This window comes from Artemia sp. Qi Xiang Cuo, chromosome 9, assembly GCF_049724085.1.
Source record: "Artemia sp. Qi Xiang Cuo chromosome 9, ASM4972408v1, whole genome shotgun sequence".
NCBI classification, from domain to species: Eukaryota; Metazoa; Arthropoda; class Branchiopoda; order Anostraca; family Artemiidae; genus Artemia; species Artemia sp. Qi Xiang Cuo.
In genome coordinates this window covers 64,041,604-64,063,937 of record NC_142802.1, presented here as the reverse complement: position 1 = coordinate 64,063,937, position 22,334 = coordinate 64,041,604, and the positions used below count along the sequence as shown (strand labels likewise).

The following is a 22,334-nucleotide window of genomic DNA, read 5'->3' as shown; positions in this document are numbered from 1 at the left end:
TATTAGTTATTGTTAGTTTTTGATTGCAAAAAGTTTCAAGTTTTTAAAGATTCCTTATTTCAAAATCAAACTTAAAAAAAAATAAAATCTTCATCAAAGTATAAACACTGGTATCAAAGTAACAATATCAAAATGAAAAAAGTTTACCCCCTTTGAAGTTTATACGACGACCCCTTCTAAATGAAGTGCGTCTGAAAAAACATACACGCCCCCCAGAGCAACATTTACAACGCCAGCCCCCTGGGCCCTGGCGGGTTGTCTTGACACCGGAGTTTTTGTTATCCAATTTTTGAACAATTTTTAAAAAAACCTGGCTATCTCAAAATTTATAGCGGATGGGTTTGGGGAAAAAGGGCAGGGGGGGGGGGGGCTAATTGCCCTTAAATCTCTTGACTCATAAAAAGTGACCTAGAAATTTCAATTTCCAACCAAATGAGCCCTCTACGAAGTTTTTACGAGCATCCCTTTCATAAGAGCCAAACATTTAGAACGCCTTCTCCCGGGCCCTGGGGGGTTGTATTGACAATGGAATTGTTCTTATCTGACCTCTGAACTATTTTTTTTTTGACAAAATTTCCCTCTCAATATTTTCATCAGATGGGTTTGGAAGAAGTCGTGGGGGGGGGGGGTAGTTTCCCTCGGATATCTTTTGACTATTAAAAAGTGAACTCTAACTTTCAATTTCGAATCAAATGAGCCCTCTCTGTTGTTTATACAAGTATCCCTTTCATAAGAACCATATATGCCACAGGGCATAATTTACAACGCCAGACCCCAGGCCCTGGTGTTGACACCGGAGTTTTTGTTATCTGACTTTTGAACAATTTTTAACTTAATGGCTATCTCAAAAACTCTATCGAATATATTTGAAAAAAAATGGGCGTGGGGGGGGCTAGTTGCCGTCCAATCTCTTTTGACTCTCAAGAACTGAACTAGAACTTTCAATTTCCAATCAAATTAACCCTCTCTGAAGTTTTTACTAGCATCCCTTCCATAAGAACAATATATTCCCCCAGGGCAAAACTTACAATGCATGCCTTCGGGCCCTTGGGGGATGTGTCAGCCCCGGAGTTTTCGTTACATGGTCTTTGAACTATTTTTTTTTTAAAATAGCTATCTCAAAGTCTTATCAGATGGGTTTGAAAAAAAAGGGCGTGGAAGGGGGGTTAGGTGCCCTCCAATTTCTTTTGACTCTCAAAAAGTGAACAAGAACTTTCAATTTCCAATCAAATTAGCCCTCTTTACAGTTTATACGAGCATCCCTTCAATAAGAACCATATATGCCCCCAGGGCATAACTTACAACGCCTGCCCCCGGGCCCTGGGGGGCTGTGTCGACACCGGAGATTTTGTTATCTGAACTTTGAACTATTTTTAATAAAACGTCTATCTCAAAATTTTTTTCTGATGCATTTAGGGCGTGGGTGGGGGGTTAGTTGCCCTCCAATCTCTATTTACTCTTAAAAAGTGAACGAGAACATCTATTTTCCAATCAAATGAACCCTCTACGAAGTTTGTACAAGCATCCCTTCCATAAAAGCGATATATGCCCCCAGAGCATTACTTACAACGCCTGCCTCCGGGCCATAGGGGGTTGCGTCGACACAGGAGTTTTTCTTATCTGATCTTTGAATGATTTTTAATGAAATGGCTATTTTAAAAATATTATCGGATAGGCTTGGGGAAAAATGGTGTGTGGGGGGGGGGGGGGCGGGGCTAGATGCACTCGGATATCTTTTGACTCTTAAACAGGGAACTAGAACTTTCAATTTTCGATCAAATGAGCCCTCTCTGAAGTTTATACGAGCATCCCTTTCATAAAAACCATACACGCCCCCAGAGCAACATTTACAACGCCAGCCCCCTGGGCCCTGTCGGATTGTGTTGACCCCGGAGTTTTTGTTATCTAATTTTTGAACAATTTAAAAAAACCTGGCGATCTCGAAATTTACAGCGGATGAGTTTGGGGAAAAAGGGCATGGGGGGGGGCTAGTTGCCCTTAAATCTCTTGACGCATATAAAGTGACCTAGAAATTTCAATTTCCAATCAAATGAGCCCTCTACGAAGTTTTTACGAGCATCCCTTTCATAAGAACCAAACATTTAGAACGCCTTCTCCCGGGCCCTGGGGGGATGTATTGACACTGGAGTTGTTCTTATCCGACCTTTGAACTATTTTTTTTTTGACAAAATGTCCCTCTCAATGTTTTCATCAGATGGATTTGGAAGAAGAAGGCGTGGGGGGGGGGGGGGTAGTTGCCCTCGGATCTCTTTTGACTATAAAAAATTAAACTCGAACTTTCAATTTCCAATCAAATGAGCCCCCTCTGAATTTTATACGAGTACCCCTTTCATAAGAACCATACATGCCCCAAGGCATAACTTAAAATGCCAGCCCCCGGGCCCTGGGAGGTTTTGTCGACACCTGAGTTTTTGTTATCTGAATTTTGAATAATTTTTAACTTAATGGCTATCTCAAAAACTTTATCGAATATATTCGAAAAAAATGGGCGGGGGGGGGGAGCTAGTCGCCCTAAATTCTCTTTTGACTCTAAAAAACTGAACTAGAACTTTCAATTCCCAATCAAGTTCACCCTCTCTGAAGTTTTTACGAGCATCCCTTCCATAAGAACAATATATTCCCCCAGGGCAAAACTTACAATGCCTACCTTCAGGTGCTTGGAGGCTGTGTCGGCCCCGGAATACTCGTTACATGGTCTTTGTACTATTTTTAAAAAAATGGCTATCTCAAAGTGTTATCAGATGGGTTTAAGAAAAAAAGGGCGTGGCGGGGGGGGGGGTTAGGTACCCTCCAATCTCTTTTGACTCTCAAAAAGTGAACAAGAACTTTCAATTTCCAATCAAATGAGCCCTCTTTGCAGTTTATATGAGCATCCCTTCCATAAGAACCATATAACGAAATCAATAAGAATTCCAAATAGGGATAGGTCATGGAGAATAATAGTAAAGAACCATATATGCCCCCAGGGCATAATGGACTCTTAAAAAGTGAACGAGAACTTTTAATTTCCAATCAAATGAACCCTCTCCGAAGTTTATACAAGCATCCCTTCCACAAAAACAATATATACCCCCAGATCATTACTTACAACGCCTGCCTCCGGGCCATGGGAGTTGCGTCGACACAGGAGTTTTTCTTGTCTGACCTATGAATTATTTTTAATGAAATGGTTATTTTTAATATTTTATCGGATAGACTTGGGGAAAAAGGATTTGTGTGTGGGGGGGGGGGAAGGGGGCTAGTTGCCCTCGGATATCTTTTGAATCTCAAAAAGTGAACTAGAACTTTTATTTCCCAATCAAATAAGCCGTCTCTGAAGTTTATACAAGCATCCCTTTCATAAGAACCATACACGCACCCAGGGCAACACTTGCAACACCTTCCCCCTGGGCCCTGGGGGGTTATGTTGACACCGGAGTTTTTGTATGTATATTTTTGAACAATTTTTAAAAGAATAGCCATTTTTAGCCATTTTAATGGCATGAAAATGGCTAGTTGCCGTCAAATCTCTTGACTCTTAAAAAGAAAACTAGAACTTTCAATTTCCAATCAAATGAGCCCTCTATGAAGTTTATACGAGCATCTCGGTCATAAGAACCATACAGACCCTTATGGCATTACTTAGAACACCTTATCCCGGGACTTGGGGGGTGTATTGACACCGAAGTTTTTCGTATGTGACCTTTGAACTATTTTTTTTTTAAATGACTATCTCAAAATTTTTACCAGATGGGTTCGGAAAAAGAAGCCGGGGGGGGGGGGCTAGTTGCCCTGGGATCTCTTTTGACTATAAAAATATGAACTCAAATTTTCAATTTCCAATCAAATGAGGCCTCTCTGAAGTTTATACAAGTATCCCTTTCATAAGAACCATATATGCCCCAGGGCGTAACTTACAACGCCTGCCCCCGGGCCGTGGGGGGTTGTGTCGACACCTGAGTTTGAACAATTTTTAACTTAATGGCTATCTCAAAATTTTTATCGGATACATTTGGGAAAAAAGGGCGTTGGGTGGGGGGCTGGCTACCCTCCAATATCTTTTGACGCTTAAAAGTGAACTAGAACTTTCAATTTCCAATCAAATGAACCCTCTCTGAAGTTTATACGAGCATTCCTTCCATAAGAACCGTATATGCCCCCAGGGCATAACTTATAACCCTTGCCCTGAAGACGTGGGGGGGGGGTCAGGCTCAAAGATATAAATTCCAGAAATTTCAACTACGTTGAACAAAATGGCTATCTCAAAATCTTGATCGGATGTATTTGGGGAACCGGTGGGCATTGAAGGGGTATTAGTGCCCTCCAGTCACTTTCGACTATTAAAAAGGGCACTAGCCGTTTAAATTTTCAATCGAATTAGCTCTTTTTGAAGTTTCTACGACAACACTTTCTATAAAAACCTTATATGCCCCCAGCGCATAGCTTACTACCCTTGCCCTGAGGGCTGTGGTGGGGGTGGGGGGGGGTTATTATCCTCAAAGACATAATTTCCAGAATTTTCAACCACGTTGAACAAAATAGCTATCTGAAAATTTTGATTGGATGTGTTTCGGGAAAAGGTGGGCATGAGAGGAGGGTTAGTTGCCCTCCAATCACTTTTGACTATTAAAAAGGGCATTAGCTCTCTGAATTTCCAATCAAATTAGCTCTTTTTGAAGTTTCTATGACAAAGCTTTCTATAAAAAGCTTATGTACCCCATGGGCATAACTTTCCACCCTTGCCCTGAGGGCTGTGGGGGAGTGTCCTCCTTAAAAAAACAATTTCTATCTAGAAATCAACTACGTAGAACAAAATGGCTATCTTTGGGGAACTGGTGAGTGTGGAATAAGCATTGGCACTGTTCTGTTTTTCTGAAGAAACAGAAAAAAAATAAACAGGGCTTGAATGAAACAGAACAGAAACAGAACAGGTCAACAAAAGACCTGTTTCTGTTTCTGTTTTTTAGTAAAAACAGAAAACAGTTGTTTTCGCTCAAAAAACATCTATTTAAACAGCTGTTTCTTTTTATCAAAAACTAGACTTGCCATGGGTAGTACTTTTCTGTGGCGGTAACACTTTTGAGAAAACCTAGTACTTCTGGAGCATTTTTTCCACAAAAAAGAACAGTTTTTCTAATATAGGGGCGAAAAATTGTCTGCGCACATAAATATCGCTATCATTTTTTTCTTTATGGTTATTTTTCTTCCATTTTGCCATTCCAAAAATAGACTTTTAAGTTTATAATACATACTAGTTATTCGAGAAATTTGGAAAAAAAAATTTTCAGCATGAAATTACGCAGTCAGCTCAAAGTCATTAGTATTTAAGCAGAGCATATAGTTGATTTGGGGGGGGGGGAGGGGAATTTTCCCCTCCAGACCATGCCTCCCCCCACTCGTACCCAACACGGTACACCCCCCTCCCACCGTACTTACGTGGATAAATAAGAAGTACTTTTTCCGGTAAGAATAATTTTTTATTTACTGGTTTGTGATGACGAGGAATAAGTATAAACGTAGAACAGAGGACCAATTTGGATCGGTTTCGCATGACGAATCTGGGCATTCATCTTCAACGCATAAGTCAATAAATCGTGCTTCGATCCAGTCATTAGCGGACAATTTCTCGAAAATTCTTGAAATCGTAACGGAGTCTCAAAGTACATTAAAATCAATTGACACGAGATTGGCTAATCTAGAAAATCGAGTACTTTCTGTGGAAAATGCTCAAGCTATCTTACAATCCAATGTTGCTCAAGTTGGTAAAAATTGCGATGCGGTAAATGAAGAAGTAATTTCACTAAAAACGCAAATGAATATTGTATCTACTGAAGCAAAATATTACCGTGAAATGACGTCTTCGTTGTCGGCAAGATTAATGTCAGTGGAATATTTATCTACAGAAAATAACATTATTGTGTGGAATACGGTTTGTGATGATGTAGCCACTGCTAAAAGTTTATTTCAAGAAATATGTACCAATGGTTTAGAATTAACAAAGGTTCCAGAAATTACAATTGTGACGAACAAAAAAGAGCAAAAGTTTTTCAAAGTGAATGTTAAATCACGCGAGGCGAAGTTAATGATTTTACGTAATGGGAAAAAACTTAAGAATAAGACTTTCGGTTCAAATACAGCTATGAATAATGTTTACGTCAGCGATGATGCTCCATTGTGTGTTCGTGAAGCGCGGAAGAGACTTTACAAGACTAAATCTAAATTGAGTAGAAAGAGTATTCCAGCTTGGGTATCTAATACTGTTCCTCCCTTCATTCAGATTTAGAGAGAAGGTGTTGGAAAAGTGAAATATATGTATAATGAGCCAATACCAGAGCTACTCGATTGTTGATTCTAGCATTTCATTTTGTTTTGATGTTTAGAGTAATTTTTTGCTATTATAAGATGGATTTTGTATTCGTGGTTAGCGGCACTAGCACAAGTGTGTGCCTGATGAAGAAAACCAATTATATTTTTCCTCGATTGCATTATCCTATATTTTTTAATTTGAGTGAGATTTTTCCCTTTTTATTTTCCATGAGTTTTTTTTTGTTATATTGTATGGGCAGTGGGTGCAGCGGCGGGGAGTTTCTTTTGTACGAGACGGTGGAACGTGTTCTACTGTCTTGTATGGAGGGTTCCATGTTGTTGTACTTATTGTTTATGATGAAATGGCAGGGTGGTTTTCGTCGCTATTTATGTTATGTTGTATCTTTTTATTTTGTATTTTATTTATGATAAATTTTATTTTAATTTATTTTCTCTTTTTTTCAGTTTTTTTTCTTTTTTTATTGGTAGCGGCCCTCCTGGATACTGGAGATCACTTGTGGTTGTTGTAAGTAGAGTTAATTTTTCTATGAGTTTCCTCGTTTGCCTCCTAAGCTTGTGTCTTGAAAAAAAGAGTTGGATTATGACAATAATAGATTGAAAAAACTTCGTTGAGTTGGGATGTTCTGGGGACTGGGGTCTTAAATCCGGATTATGATGAAGGAACGATGGAGGATTTTCCAGTGGTTAAATATAAATTTCCAGTTGATATTGGAAATAAATCTACTATGGGTCAGCAAAGTTTAAGCATTTTCCATTTGAATTGTCAAGGTCTTTCTAGTTCATTTAATTTTTTAACCGAACTATGTAAGTTTTCTGAGTTGGATGTGCTTGCATTGAATGAAACGTGGCTTCGTAATCATACAATCAGTCTACTTGAAATTGATAGTTATGACTGTGTGAAGCAAAATAGGGAATCACGATTACATGGTGGATTGGCTTTATATTGCAGGAAGAATATTTCAATGAAAATACGGAATGATCTACGTGTGAATAAAGAGATGGTTTTTGAATCAATGGTGGTTGAACTTTGTAAGTCAGGAAAATTTTTCTTTGTGGTGGTTGTTTATCGACCTCCATCTGGAAATGTGCAGGAATTTAATGATTTGCTGGAGCGGCAAATGGATAAGTTGTCAGGTTTAAATCGCCCATTCTTTGTTTGTGGAGACTTTATCTTGATCTATTTTCAGTAAATGTAAACCCGAGAGTTCGTGATTTTTTAAATGTTATGTTGGATTACGGTTTAAGACCGACAGTTAATATATGTAGTCGAGTGACTTTGCGCTCAGAATCACTTTTAGATAATATATTTGTTAATGTGAAGTATGATTTTGCTGATGTTATTTTGAATGATGTTTCTGATCATTTTGGTGTTCTTGTTGTTATTAGAGAGTTTGGTGTCTCTGCAGCTATGAAGATACCACCACAAATTTCTGCATTGAGAATGGATGCTGAGGCTCTTAACATATTCAGAAGAAAATACACTCAATTTAACTTTTTAGAAAGTAGTGATCTGCAAGTGAATGAAAAGTTTTCATTGTGGTATTCACAAATAACTAAATTACTAAAAGAAAGTTGTACAGTTATTAAAAAGCCGGCTTTTCATGTCTCCGCTAGAAAACCCTGGGTTACTAGAGGACTGATGAAGGCCATATCAAATCGAAGACTGCTATATAAATATTCTGTAGTGTCTCCTGAGGCGAAAGTGAGATACAAGAAATATAATTGTGAACTCAATAACCTATTACGAGAAGCGAGAATTAATTATTATCGATATGAGTTTAAAAAAAGTGCAGGTAATCCCAGGCGAACGTGGAGAGTAATTCACTCTGTTCTCAGCCCTTCCAAAAGTTCAATTTTACCTGAAAATTTCAACACTGATGCTTCGATTGTAGATAATATGTGTGACCATTTTTCTATTGTTGGTAAACGGATAGCGAACTCCACGAGAAAATTTTCTGAGGATGGAACATACCACTAGTTTTTACCCGAGGAAAGTGATGTATCTGCATATCTGAAACCAGTAACTGCTAGTGAATTACGTACCACATTGTGGAACATGAGAAATAATGCTTCAAGTGCTGAATTCCTTTCATTGCGTCTACTTAAGTATGTTTTCTCGGAATTATGCAACCAGGTTTGTGTTCTATTTAATATGTGCCTAAAAGTTGGTGTTCTTCCCGATTTTATGAAAATTGCTAGAGTGGTTCCGCTTTTTAAGGGCGGGGAAAAAATTTGCCGAATGATTATAGGCCTATTTCATTGCTGCTATTTTTATCGAGTTTTTGAAAATATTGATTAGTGGCAGAATGGTTGATTTTCTTGAGAATAAAAAGGGTTTTAATAAAACTCAGTTTGGGTTCCGTAAAGCAATGTCGACAGATCAAGCTCTTCTTTTTCTCACGATTTTTGTGAACGATGCTCTGGACCAAAGGGTGGAAAGTTGCTTCGGTTTTTTTGGGCATTGTAAAAGCCTTTGATGCAGTGGACAACGGAATTTTTCTGTTGAAGCTGAGGAATTGTGGTTTTTGAGATATGTTTTATCGTCTATTGGAATCTTTTCTCCAGGATAGAAAGCAGTTTGTCAGTGCTAGTGAAATTAAATCGCAAGTTAAAAGTGTTGAATTCGGTGTCCCTCAAGGGTCTGTTTTGGGGCCACTACTGTTTCTTATATATATTGATGACCTGCGAAATGCTATCAATGGACCGTCTTTTGATTTAAAATGTCGTGATACTGGAGCATCAAAATCTATTGTGCCTTATTTTGCTGATGACACGCATCTAACTGTTGCTGCAAAAACCGGGGAAATGCTTATTATATACAGAATCTTCAGACTGGCATGTTAAACATTGAGAAATGGATGACGGTTAACAGACTTCAGCTAAACCATGCAAAATCCCATTTTGTAATGTATGGGAGAAGTAGCAATTACTACCCTTGGATTGACAAAATACAGTTAGGTGAAAATATTCTGACTCGGGAAGTTTCGACAAAGTATCTAGGTGTGATTGTTGATGATTGCATTAAATTCAAAGAGCATATTTCATGTGTTAGTGGCAAAGTCGCCAGAAATGTTGGGATGATGAGGAAACTGAAGCACTTTTTTCCGAAAGTCATTATGAGATTGCTTTATTTTTCTTTTGTTCACCCATACCTTCTATATGGTTGTCATGTGTGGTCAAGTACGTTTTTAACTCACCTTCGTCCCCTTAGAAGTTTACAAAATAATGCCCTATGTGTTTTAACTGGAGATAATCATAATATGTCTGTTAGACATAGATATAATCAAGTAAATATATTCCTGATGGCTGGATTATTCCGTTTTTATAATGCTCTTTTTATGTTTAAATATACACAAGCGTTATTACCTGAGTGTTTTAGGGAAATGTTTACAAGTGGTGTTAATTTTCATAATTACTCGACTAGAACATCAACACTATTTCGGCGACCTCAGGTTATTACAAAGCGATCTGTTTTTTCCATAAGACATGTTGGTACTCGGGTATGGGAACCATTAACGCAGGCAATTTCAACAATTGATGAGCTAAATGAATTTCGTAGTAAATTAAAAGGACAGTGTTTGTCTACATATGAGTTTTAATCCTTGCTGGGCGAATTTTCTCTCAAGTGATTGAGACACTTTTTTTTTGGGAGGGCGACGAGGAGGTAGAATAGAATGAATGATTTTTAGTTTTGTGTCTTCGGTATCCAATTAGGTCGTGAAATTATTAGAAATTAATTTATTTCGTTTATTTTATTTATTTACTTCTTATTATTATTATTTTCTGTCCTTTTTTTGGGGGGGGGGCCTAAGGCTGACTGGGAGTAATTGTGTATGTAGGGTTTTGTAAAAGGTGATGTGTACCCATACAAGTTTAATAAACTTCGGGTTTTGTTGTTAATGTGTGTATTTTTTTAAAAAAACCTTTTTCTCTCTCTCTCTCTCTAAAACTCTATCCTGATGTGTGGAAGTCATCTTAAACAAAAGTAAAAAGAAGAAAAATGCACGGGAAAATGACACTTCTTACTGTCAATTAAAAAATAATTTGCTACCTTGTAGCTTAAAGCAGCATTTTAAAATTAATTATTTCCAAGCCAATTTGTTTGAAAATTTTTCAAATAATACCCCTCAAATAAACCCCTATGCCTTCCCAAGGCCAGAACAAAATTTGCACTTTACTGAAGAAATATAAATCTTTTTACTTTTATAACTTTAATAAATCAAACAATATTAACATTTTGATTACTAAATATCAGTATATGTATATTAAACTGACAATGCACATTCATTTATATTTTTTTCAGTAAGATGCAAATTTTGTTCTGGCCTTGGGAAGTTATAGGGGTTTTGCGCCCAACTTATGTTAATTTCTGCTCGTTTTGAGTTTGACTCAGTAATTTATTGTAATTTCTGTTCGTTTTGGGTTTCATTTATTTATCGATGCTGATTTGCGGTTGTCCCACGCTTGGTAGATAATCTGATTTTAATGTTGTTTATTTTTGGTTTAATGGTGTTTATTACTTTTCTTTGAAAAACTTATTTTGTGGAAAATTTTTTTAATTAATTTCTGTTCGTTTTTTATTGACAGTCTTTTCAGGGAAAAAGAAAATAACAATATAAATCTTTTCGTTCTTTAAGACTTTATAGTTTGGCCTACTATTTATATGCTGGAGAAAAATTTTCAGCAATTTTTAGCAACCTACACCCTTTTAAAAATCTGGACACAAATAGTACTTTTTAATTTAGTTTCATACCTCCTCTAGTTGACCTGAAATGGAAAACTTGATACAATTCGCAAAAAAATCTGTTTCCTTTCTTTGATAGTTTGGATAGACTTACGCTATTTTGATTTGGTTAAATTCTAAGAGCAGAAGTAGTCTCAAAAGTTTGAACATAAATACCCTCAGTCGTTCGGGGGATACTGCTGAGATGCCTTATTGGAAATTAGCGTTAATACATCGTATTTCGATTTAACCTTGAGACGGCATTTAGTTTTTAAACATTATGGGAAAAAGAGAGGGTGACAATAGGCGAGGAACTAGCTATTCTCTAGTTCCTTTTAACTATCAGTAAGGACATCAGCTCTTTATATTTCTGATTAACTGAGCCCTTTTCGAAGTTCCTATTACTACTCGTTTGATACGAAATGCCCTGGTCTAAACAGCACCAACCACAAAAAATAAAACATTATACCCACATCTATCTTTACTATAAAAATGTCAAGCCTTCCAATCACTTTCAACTATTAAAAAGGGCACTAGGCCTTTCGATTTCCAATCGAATGAGCCCTTTTGGAAACGACAAAGCTTACTATAAACACCTTATATGCCCCCAGGGCATAAATTACAACCCTTACCCTAAGGTCTGTTAGGGTGGTTGTCATCCTCTAACACTGAATTTCCAGAACTTTCAACTATGTTAAACAAAATGGCTATCTCAAATTTTGATTGGATGTGTTTGGGGAAATGTTGGGCGAGAGAGAGGCGGTAGTCCCTCTCCAATCACTTTCAACTATTGAAAATGGCACTAGACCTTTCAATTTCCAATCAAATGAGCCCTTTTGAAGTTTCTACGACAGCGCTTTCAATAAAAACCTTATAGGCCCCCAGGGAAAAGCATATAACCCTTGCCCTGAATTCTGGGGGGGGGGGTGGTTGTGTCATTCTCAAAGACCTAATTTCCAGAACTTTCTACTACGTTGAACAAAATGGCTATCTGAAAAGGTTTATTGGATGTGTTTGGAGGAATGGTGGGCGTGAGAGAAGGGTTAGTTACCCTCCAATGACTTTCGACTATTACAAAGGGCACTAGTCCTCTCAATTTCCAATTGAATGAGCCCAATTTGAAGTTTTACGACAACTCTTTCAATAAAAACCTTAAATGCCCCCAGTGCAGAACGTAACACCCTTTCCCTTGGGGCTCTGGGGGGTTTGTAAACCTTAAAAACAAAATTTCAAGAGTTTTCAACTATCTTGAATAAAATGGATATACCTAAACTTTGATTGAATGTTTTTGGGAAAATAATGGGCGTAAGAGGGGGGTTAATTACTCTCCACTCACTTTCGACTATTAAAAAGGGCAATTTTAATTTCCAATCAAATGAGCCCTTTTTGAAATTTCCATAACAACTTTCTATATAAACTTTATATACCCCCGGGGCATAACTTACAACCCTTGCACTGAGGGCTCTGAGGGGGTCATTATCCTAAAAGACCTAATTTCAAGAACTTTCAACTACGTTGAACAAAACCTTTTGAAGTTTCCACGCTTTCAATAAAAACCTTATACACCCCCAGGGCATAACTTACAAGCCTTGCCCTGAGGGCTATTGGGGGGGGGGGGGGTTGTCATCCTTAAAGACCTAATTTCCGAAACTTTCAACTACATTGAATAAAATGGCTATCTAAAATATTGATTGGATGCATTTGGAGAAAAGATGGGCGTGAGAGGTGGGTTAGTTGCCCTCAAATCACTTTCAACTATTAAAAATGCCCCTAGGCCTTTGAATTTACAATTGAATAAGCCCTTTTCAAATTTCTACAACGAGTCTTTGAATAAAACCTTATATGCCCCCATGGCATAACTTATAACCCTTGCCCTGAAGACTGTGGGGGGAGTGTTCTGCTCAAAGGTATAACTTCCTGAACTTTGAACTGCGTGGAACAAAATGGCTATCTCAAAATCTTTATTGGATGTGTTTGGGGAATGGTGGGCGTGGAAGGGGTGTAGTTGCTTTCCAGTCACTTTCGACTATTAAAAAAGGCACTACCCTTTGAATTTTCAATAGAATGAGCCGTTTTTGAAATTTCTATGACAAAGCGTTATATAAAAACCTTATATGTCCCCTGGGCATAATTTACAACCCTTGCCCTGAGGGCTCTGGAGGGGGGGGTTGTCATCCTCAAAGACCTAATTTCCAGAACTTAAAACTACATTTAATAAAATGGCTATCTCAAAGTTTTGATTAGACATGTTTGGGGGAAAAGTGGGCGTGAGAGGCGGGTTAGTTGCCTTCTAATCACGTTCAACTACTAAAAAGGACACTAGTCCATTGAATTTGCAATCGAATGAACCATTTTTGAAGTTTCTACGACAACGCCTTCAACAAAAACCTTATATGCCCCCAGGGCATAACTTAAAACCCTTGCCCTAAGGGCTGTGGGGGACTGTCCTCCTCAAAAACATATTTTCTATCGGGAAATCAACTACGCTGAACAAAATGGCTAACTTAAAATTTTGATTGGATGTGTTTTGGGGGAAAGATGGGCTTGGAGGAGGGGCTAGTTGCCCTTCAATCACTTTCGACTATTAAAAAGGGCACTAGCCCTTTGAATTTCCAATCGAATGAGCCTTTTTTTAGTTTCTATGACAACGCCTTCTATAAAAACCTTATATGCCCCCAGGGCATAACTTAAAACCCTTGCCTTGAGGGTTATGGGAGAGTGTCCTCCTCAAAAACATATTTTCTATCAAGAAATCAGCTACGCTGAACAAAATTGCTGTCTCAAAATTTTTATTGGATGTGTTTGGGGAATGATGGGCATGGGGGGCTAGTTGCCCTCCAATCACTTTCGACTATTAAAAAGGGCACTAGCCCTTTAAATTTACAATCGAATGAGCCTGTTTTGAAGTTTCTACGACAACGCCTTTTATAAAAAACCTTTTATGCCCCCAGGTCATTACTTAAAAACCCTGTTCAAGGGGTTGTGGAGGAGTTTCCTTCTCAAAACTATATTTTCTATATGAAAATCAACTATGCTGAACAAAATGGCTATCTCGAAATTTTGATTGGATGTCTGGGGGAATGTTGGGCGTGGGAAGGGGCTAGTTGTCCTCCAATCTCTTTCGACTATTAAAAAGGGCACTAGAACTCTCAATTTCCAATCGAATGATCCCCTTTTGAAGTTTCTAAGACGACCCTTTCCATATGAAGTGCCCTGCTCTAAAGGAAAAAAATAATAAATTATACATTGTGCCAACATCGTTCTTATATGCCCTCAGGGCATAACTTAAAACCCTCGCCCCGAGGGTTGTGATACGAAGTGCCCGGGTATAGAGGAAAAAAAACAAAAAAAAAGACAGTGGGCCCACATCATTCTTTGCTTAGGCAGCGCTATCGCCCTGCCTATGATTAAAAATAAGGAATGGTCGTATGTCTACTCTTCTTATTCTATATTTAACTAATTCACTATCCTCTGTGTCACTTGCTTTGCTATTGGGAGCTTTCTTTAGGGCAGCCGCCTGACTTGATATATATTTTTTTGAGTTGGTTTGGGTTTGTTATTTACTGCACCAGCCGCATATACTTTATGTTTGTGCACATCAATTATATCCTTTCTTTTAAGATGGTATATAAATGTCGTGGTAGAGACTCTCTTAGCCTTTAGAGACACTTTGCAGAAATTGCACCTGATACTTTCTGTGATTCCTTTTTCAAATGGGATACCCAGAGAGATGGCTTAGAAGTTTTAGTTGGAACATCCAAGTCGTCATCAGAAGATGACATCATGCTTTTCTTAGCACGAAGGTAGATTTTAGGATTTTTCACAGATTTAGAAGCACCTTCCAGTAGCCTACTATTTTAAAAATTGCACCTCCACCCAAATATCTGACCTCTTTTACCTCACTGGCATAACTAGGGGGAAAGAGACCAATTGCCTCCTGAGCTGTTTTGTTCGCACAATAAGCCAAATAATCTGTCTGCTTATAAAAGCAAAATGACATACCCCAACTACGGTTTCATACCAACTTAGACCATGTGAAGCACAATATTAATTTTTACGGGAATTAGCGTGTCTATAATTGCTATTTATGAGACAGTTACATGAAATAATTCACCGCTTAGTGTTAATTTTTTGAATTTCTTTTGCTGTATGGTAAAAAAATACTGTGTTCACCGGAAGATTGGTATCCTACTGAATGAGAAAAGTATATCAGCATTTTATAAGAATTTGTCCCTTCCAGAAAATAAGCTAGTTTCAACTCAAGACTTTTCCTTGAAAGGATTTCTATTGATTTTAGAGATGATTTTAGTAACATGAGAAAAAGTATAGTTGGCTATCTTGTTATGTTGATGCAATAAAGATTTGCTAGCAAAAACTTATATTTCTACTGGACAAGACTTCAATACAATTACAGTGCTCTCTGACTAAGCATTTAAGAGAATTTTACAAGTTAATAATCAGTATTTATCATGTATAGGTCAGCACGGTAATTGTAGCAAGTCAATGTTATTTATCAGCATAAATTCCATAAAAACAGTTAGATTAAAGTTCTCGCCACTAAAGGTGCAAATTATTTCCCATGTAATGTAGGAGACAGAGGCCCTACCCCTTCCACTAGAACCAGGTTACACAGTAAAAATTGATTTTTTATTTCCTGCTTCTTCTGGACAGTAACTGTGCAACTTCCCTGCTCAATTGATGGAATAATATACTGTAAGCACTACGTCGTTTTAGTGGAATTAAACTGCACCTTTACCGTCTTAACATTCAGGAGCGGATCTAAAGTAAAAATCTCTGGCGAGGTCTAATGTGACAAAGCCACCAATGAGCAAAATCTTGGGGGGACCCAATGTGACAAAGGTACCAATAATTGACGAAATTGACAAATTTATTCTAAACAAAGGAGTGAAAAAAAAAAGGAAAAAAAGTAAGGAATGAGGGTGCAGGAAAAAATCTTGGAGGGGGGAGCTGGGTCCTCCATGGATTCACCACTGCTAACACTTAAGCAAATACTTACTATTATCTGACTCCTAGTCCCTAATTCTGCCTAGCTGAAACAAGCAACACTATTTGATGCGCTTGACAGACTGAGTTCCATCATTTTACTTACGTTTCAATTTTAAAAATTGTATGAGGTGTAACCACGCTTCTCCACAGTTTCAAAATATGTTTTAGAAATCATTTTGTAAGTTCAAAATTCTCAAATATCTCAATCTCGTATCACTTAAATAAAATCAGAAACAGAAGAAAAACAGGTAGGAAAAAAACAGAAACAGGATGAAATAGCAATTATAAAAACAGAAACAGAACAGAACAGGTATATAAAAAACAGGTCATCTATTTCTGTTCTGTTTCTGTTTTTTTGCATAAACAGAACAGAAACAGGTACTTTAAAAACAGAACAGAAACAGAAAACAGAAACAGTGCCCATGCTTAGTGTGGAAGGGGTTTTCGTTGCCTTCCAGTCACTTTTGACCCTTAAAAAGGGCACTAGAACTCTCGATTTCCAATCGAATGAGCCCCCTTTGAAGTTTTTACGATGACTCCTTCCATATGAAGTGCCTCTGGGAAAAAAAAAATAATAAATAAACAATAAAGCATTGGAGCCGTATGGCCTTTGCTATAGGCAACGCCATTTATTCAAAATAGTTCAAAAAACATATAACAACCCAGAAATAAACTCAATAGACATAAATTTCTATAATAATTAAAACTCAAAATAACCAGAAATCATAAGCAATAAGATAGCACTGCTGAAGTAAACAGCGATGTGGTCGCAATGTATTCTTTATTTATTCTTTTCTAATTTTTTTTTCTGACCAAGTTACTTCTTATAGAAGGTGATGCATTAGAAACTTCCAACAGTTCTCATTCAATTGGAAAAAAAAGTTCTAGTGCTCTTTTTAACCAGTTAAAAGTGATTGGAGGGCAACTCATTGTATCTGACGATCAGCAACGTTGCTTGACTCCTGAATCGTGCCTTATTACATAGGCAAGAAGTACTGTGATTGGCGAAAAACCATCAAAGGAAGTAAAAAGACTGACCCAATTCTGAATTTACCTGTCACATGGAATTCTCGTTGGAAAATGAATCTTGAGCTCCTACAAGTAGTTTTTCATTAATTACATTTTTTATGAGTGTTGTGCATCCACGCCAGTTCATTCCTTATGGATGTATTAATTGAATTTTTTCGTTTTCGTTATGTTTGATGTTAACTGGCCACTTTGAAAGAGGTTTATAAGTCTTAAAAAACGCTAATTAGCCTTAAAATTGAAAGAAGCGAAAGGTCTAGATCTCAGGTGACAGATAGAAGGCTGTTATCGATTAATGGCAACTTCTTGGTTTACGAGTCAGGGTTGCCAACGTGTGACAAAGAGAGCCGAAAAAGTGTTTTTTCTGCCTAAAACGTGCGACAAGCCGGGCTTTTGTCGCACAAAAGTGCAAGCCTGTTCACTGATTTCTGTGACCAGAGCTTTAGGAACCCGGTGATTGAAGTCAATTCATTAAATATCAAACATCATATTTTACACCCTATATTAAGCAGATAGGACCAGTTTAAACAAAACGAAGGAAAATTTACCTTTTCTTCTTCTCTGAAACGATCTTTGGTTCCTGGCTTCAAAATAGTTTCTTGTTTTGATTATAGGCAGTGTAAAAGCGCTGCCTAAGTAACGAGCAATGTGAGACTACGTTGAGCAAAATGGCGATCTAAAAATTTCGATTGGATGTGTTGGGGGAAAAGGTTGGCGTGAGAGGGCGTTAGTTGACCTCCAATCACTTTTGATCATTAAAAGAGTACTAGCCCTTTTAATTTCCAATCCAATGAGCCCTTTTTCAAGTTTCACTGACAAAGCTTTCAATAAAAGCCTTATATATCCCCAGGGCATAACTAACAACCCTTCACCTGAGGGCTGTGGGGGGAGTTTCATCCTCAAAGATATAATTTCCCGACCTTTCAACTACTTTGAACAAAATGGCTATCTCAAACTTTTGACTGGATGTGTTTGGATAAATGGTGGGCGTGGAAGGGGTGCTAGCTGCCTTCCAATCAATTTCAACTTTTAAAAAGCGCACTAGCGATTTCAATTTCCAATCAAATGAGCCCTTTTTGAAGTTTCTACGACAACGCTTTCTATAAAAACCTTATATGCCCCCAGGGCATAATTTATAACCCTTGCCCTGAGTACTGTGGGGGGTGTCATACTTAAAGACTTATTTTCCAAAACTTTCAACTACGTTGAACAAAATGGCTATCTCAAAATTTATATTGAATGTGTTTGGGGAAAAGGTTAGCGTGAGAGAAGGTTAGTTGCCCTCCAATCGTTTTCAACTATTAAAAAGGGCACTAGCCCTTTGAATTTCCAATCGAATGGGCCCTTTTTGAAGTTTCTACGAGAAAGCTTTCTATAAAAACCATATATTCCCCCGGGGTATAACTTACAACCCTTGCCCTGAGGGCTTTGGGAGAGTGTCTCCCTCAAAAACATAATTTTTATCTGGAAATCAGCTACGCTGAACAAAATGGGTAGCTCAAAATTTTAATTGGAAGTTTTTGGGGAAATGGTTGGCGTGGAAGGGGTGTTAGTTGCCTTCCAATCACTCTCGACTATTAAGAAGGGCACTAGCCATTCCAATTTCCAATCGAATGAGCCCGTTTACATGTTTCTTCGACAACTCCTTCAATACAAAGTGCCCTGACCTAAAGAAAAAATAAATAAATAAATAATACATTGCCCTAACATCGTTCTTTACTTAGGCAGCGCGATTGCGCTGCCTATGATATTTGATTATTAAAGCAAGTCCAATTTCTTACAGCGATTACTACTAAGCTTCAAGCTTTTGGTTTTATTTTCTAGAGTTTTGAAATTGTTGTAATCCCTTGTTAAAACATACACAAAAATTTTTGCAATTAACAGTTTTTTTTGCTCTTTACACAATTTAATGTCTTTTCATACTGCAGTCTATTCAAAGATATTTGATTATTACAGCAAGTCCGATTTCTAACAACGATTTCTACGAAGCTTCAAACTTTTGGTTTTATTTTTTAAGGGTTTCGGTATTGTTCTAACACCTTGTTAAAATATATAAAAATATTTTTGCAATTACCAGTTTTTTTCCTCTTTACGCAATTAAGTGTCTTTTCATACTGTAGTTTATTCAAAGATATTTGATTATTACCGAAGTCCGATTTCTAACAACGATTGGTAGTCTTCTATTAAACGGACTCTTTTATCTAATGTATATGGAATGTCAAACTGCAGACACGACGAAAACCCGGTTTTTACGGGATGATTCAAGACACCGCTGTAGAGAAATACAATGTATAGCGTGGTTTTAATTATGTATAAGATGTTAAAAGTGTTGTTTTTTGTTTTTTGGGGGGGAGGTTAGGTTACGTATTTGATATATGCTATGCTTAAGCTTATAGGCGTTGAGGAGGGCACAGCCCCTTACATATACGGAATAATTTCTGTTCGTTTTAAGTTTTAACATCTTTCCTTACTTTCAGTTAAATAAACTTGTTTTTTATATTTAATTTTTGAACGTTTTTGAATTAATGGAGGTTTTGATTTTGGTTCACCGTACATGAATAATCAAAACAAAATTTGCATATTAATTTTACTTTTTTTGTGGTTAAATGGCTTTCTCGAAACTTGTTTAATAATATTTACGAAGGTTTTTACTAGTCATAAATATACGTAACTTACGATTTAATACACGTAATGAACTTCTATATTCATGGATTTTTAAGACATATATTAGAGGGTTCGCCCCCTAGTCTTTAACAATGCTGGGAAATCCGGCGCCCCCTTCATAGCAATGTCCCTTCCCCCTTGAAAACTTCCTTCATGGAAATATCCTCCCATATAACCCCCGACCCCCCACCTACCAGAAAAAATCCCCCCTGAAAAAGTTTGTATACTTCCCAATAACCAATACTATATGTTAACATTGGGTAAAGTTCATAACTTTCAGCTCTCCCCCCGGGGATTTCGGGGGATTAAGTCATCCTAAAAGACATATTTATCATATTTTCGACCATGCTGAACAAAATGGCTATCTCAAAATTTTGATCGGGTGACTTTGTGAAAAAAATAAGCGTGGTAGGGGGTCTAGTTACCCTCCATTTTTCGGTCACTTAAAAAGGGCACTAGAACTTTTAATTTCTGTTCCAGTGAGCCTTCCCACGATATTCTAGGAGCACTGGGTCAATACGATCACCCCTCAAAAAAAAAACAACAAATAAACACGCATCCGTGATCTTTCTTCTGGCAAAATTCCACATTTTTGTAGATAGGTGCCTGAAACCTCTGCAGTAGGGTTCTCTGATACGCTGAATATGATGGTGTGATTTTCATTAAGGTTCTGTAACTATTAGGTGGTCTTTCCCCCTTTTTTCTAAAATAAGCAAAATTTTCTCAGGCGCGTAACTTTTGATGGGTAAGACTAAACTTGATGAAACTTATATATTTGAAATCAGAATTAGAATCTAATTCTTTTGGTGTATCTATTTGTATCAAAATTCCGTTTTTTAGAGTTTCGGTTACAATTGAGCTGGGTCGCTCCTTACTTACAGTTCGTTACCACGAACTGTTTGATTTAACGTACACTTCTCCATACATGAAAACCTTCAATAGAAGTAAATGACCGTGTTTCGTAAGAAAAGGAACAACAATTTTTTATAGGGAAGCCCTCTTTTCACTTCGTATTTTATGGACGTAAAAGAAAGTGGTACTTCCCATTATTTGGGCACTCAAAAGTCAAGTTTGGTTAATGCTAACGAAATAAAATAAAATGTATATATAATAGGTTATAAACACATTTGGGCTATATATTTGCACATTATGGAGGGGGGGGGGGTAAAGCATTGAATATATTAAATGCATAACCTAACCTAGGTACCTTTTCTCCCCCTAAACCCCAAAAACCAACAGTTTAAACATTGTAAATTCAATGAGAAACCACGCTCTTCGATCAATTTAGATAACAATTACCCGCTTTATGAGTCTCCATTACTGCATTCATTTGACTGTCTTCTGTCTATAGCCGAAGTGCCCATATAATGGGAAAGTACCAAGAAAGTTAACCAACTCATGAGAATGCAACAGAAATATTTATTTTAACAGAGCTTAGTAAAACATAGTTCTGAATTAACATTTTATTTGTAAAATGCAAAAAAAAAAAACAAGGTTCAAGCCCAATAGTAGGGTCAATATATACCAAATCATATTATTGAGTTTCAAATAAAGTGAATACACCATCGATGCCTTTTTTTATGCTGATTAGGAATATAATAAGCATTTCTATCGGAAATGAATTTCAGCCCCCCCCCCCCTTATATAGGCTATACCTAACCCAACCTACCCTACCCTAACCCTGAATGGGCAGATATAGGGGGGGCTGAAATTCATTTCCGATAGAAATGCTTATTATATTCGTAATCAGCATAAAAAAAGGCATCGAATGGTGTATTCACTTTAGTCCTAACTCAATAATATGATTTGGTATATATTGACCAATAGTAGAACTACAGATCTTATATGCAGATAATCCTTCAATGTTTTCTTTGAAAAAGAAAAGAAAACTTACATCAGGCCTTAATATAGTTTACTTCTCACAAAGCGTGTTTGGTGTTCCACTGAAGCTAATACAGTACTACCAAGTACCAAAAGAACTAGTGAATCAAGTATGCAGAAAAGAATTTCGTTTAACTAATCAGGTTTTTTGATAAGGCTTCCTATTTGGACACACGACTGTATTGCATATTCATAGTGTCAAATTACTAAAGAAATAAGATTAAAGGAGAACATAAAGCTTTCTTACTTCAGACGTAAACAACAAGACCCACTCATACTACGGGGGAAGAGATAATAGGGTGAAAACATTGGTGTATAGAGGTGTTACTAGCTAAAGTTCTTGCATTAGAACAAAGGTGGTGAATGCTGTCCACACCAGGGCTTTGGAATCGGAGTCGTGGAGTCCGTGTTTTAGTAATTTTTTTTTGCTGAATGGACTTGGAGTAACGGAAAAAACGTAAGAACCTTCGGAGTCGGAGCTGTGGAAACCATAAAGGCTGCAGTCGGGCCAGAAACTATTAAATCATAGCCAGCGCAATAGCACTGCCTAAATAAAGAACGATGTTGGTACAATGTATTGTTTTTTTTCTAGATCAGGGCACTTCGTATCGGAGGAGTTGTCGTATAAACTTCGAAAAGGGCTCATTCGATTGGAAATTGGAATGGCTAGTGCCCTTTTAATAGTCGAAAGTAATTGGAATGCAAC

General features: G+C 37.3%; 1 protein-coding gene across 1 annotated transcript in view; it reads right to left on the bottom strand.

The window, feature by feature from the left end:
* LOC148948929 (kynurenine formamidase-like) overlaps positions 1-21,715 on the bottom strand; it is a 62,165-nt gene extending 40,450 nt beyond the window's left edge. The window contains exon 1 of the mRNA XM_089095059.1: positions 21,642-21,715. The gene's annotated coding sequence lies outside the window, so the exon portion shown is untranslated. The remainder of the gene's footprint in view (positions 1-21,641) is intronic.
* Positions 21,716-22,334: the final 619 nt, after the last annotated feature.